At 31.4% G+C, this 1,892-nt stretch overlaps 1 pseudogene; it reads right to left on the bottom strand.

The window, feature by feature from the left end:
- Nucleotides 1-210: 210 nt before the first annotated feature.
- LOC105461424 lies at nucleotides 211-1,324 on the bottom strand (annotated as a pseudogene).
- Nucleotides 1,325-1,892: the final 568 nt, after the last annotated feature.

Below are 1,892 nucleotides of genomic sequence, written 5' to 3' on the forward strand. Positions count from 1 at the left end.
CCTACAACTTTTGTCTGAAACATTTTTTAGTGTGCTTATTTTTCGAGATATTCGACTGGATGGATTAAAATGGTCCACCCTGTATATAAAATCATCAAAATTAGAAGATAATTGTTGATAATAATATCTCGAATGAATCTAAAATTCGCGAAAAGCGCGAGAAGCGTGCGAGAAACTTCGAGTATTATTTAAGATTCCGTGTCGGGATACGCGATCAACTTTCTTGCATGGATCACTATACTGCTCATTCTTGTCCTTCGCGCCATGCTTCAGGATTCGAATTTCAGATAATTGAAAATGGAGCCTTTGATCGGCGCCTCGTTGTACATTTCGTCTACATCATCGTCTGTGAAACTGAAAAAAAGCGAGTTTATTTTGCATAATTCCATGCAAGAATTCCAATTGATTTTATTGGTTCATAATAACAAGTCATATTATGTATTATTATATGTATGCACTTTTTTTATTAGTATCATTAGTATAACAAATAAACAATTATTAGCAATAAAAGGAAAGCCCGTATCAGACAATTCATTGAAGAGTGAGAATTGCGAATTGGAGATTAGAATTCAATCAATTAAAATAAAATGGATTAAAATTAAAATTATCTGTGTGATTAGTCAAATTCTGATCTTCAATTCGCAATTCTTAATCCTCAATGCGTAGTCTGATGTGAGCTTAACTGCGTATAAAAATATTCCTGAACTATGTTATGATATAGTTTATTGACCAATATTTATTTCTGATTATTATCTAGAATTGTATAATTATGTTATTCATAATTCCTTGGTTAACTTGATTGTCAAGATTTCTCAGTAGCAATAATTCTATTATTCATAATTTCTTGATTAACTTGTCAAGATTGCTCACTGAGCTTTACTTTTATTGCTAATAATTGCCTATTCGTTCATGTTCGAGCCTATTCAAGTAATCATTGTTCTAGCCTCTTTACTTCCTTTTTAAAAATAAAATCTAATTTTAAGAAGCTGAATTTCATTCGTAAATATTTCTTACATTGTCACAATAATCCAATAAATCATAATAATTTTGTAGGTTTGAATTGATCTATAATTTTGGTTATAATAAAATGCAATAAAATGAAATTACCTGTTGCCTATCGTCGTAAGCAGTTCGCGAAGGCGCTCCTCATTTACATGACCAGTATTTTCCTCGTCAAAACAACTGAAGGCATTTTATTTTATCACATCTTCAGGGTCAATCCCTTGTAGTCTGTCTCCAAGCAATATCATGAACATCGTAAAATTGATAGGTCTAGGTGCTTCAATCATTATTGCCTCTAAGTACTCATCAGTAGGATTTCTTGCTTGTGAGATGATTTATTGAAATTATTGAGAAAAGATGATTTATTTATTGATTTATTGAGAAAAGATGATTTATTTATGCTTATATTCAATCTATATCTCATCTCAATTTAAAAGGCAATAGAAAAGTATATTTATACATACTTGTGTCATGAAACAGATCTCACAAGTTGCGTTATAATTATCGAGTATCGATATAATATTATTATCGAGTAACTTTCATAGTATTAAAATTTTTTACCGTGTCTAAGTTTGAGTGTCTGATCGTCATATTATTAAAATTCATATTATATTAAAAAGTCGACATAATTATTGAATTGTCTTTTATCGAGAATAAATCTGTAAACTAATATATATATTTATTTCTACACTATATACTGTGTGGTGGCCGTGGCATACATGGTAGTGTGCCTGCTCTTCGTGTAGGAGACCCGAGTTCAAAATCATCTAGAACTCAAAAAAATAAATAAAATAAAAATCGGCCCCCACCGGTTCTTCCGGCCAACCGACAGTCAGCACAACTCTAACGGCTGGATAGGATTCTATATGGGCCAATCACTCGCAAGTCCG

Source organism: Wasmannia auropunctata, unplaced genomic scaffold, assembly GCF_000956235.1.
Source record: "Wasmannia auropunctata unplaced genomic scaffold, wasmannia.A_1.0 LD288728.1, whole genome shotgun sequence".
Taxonomy (NCBI): domain Eukaryota; kingdom Metazoa; phylum Arthropoda; class Insecta; order Hymenoptera; family Formicidae; genus Wasmannia; species Wasmannia auropunctata.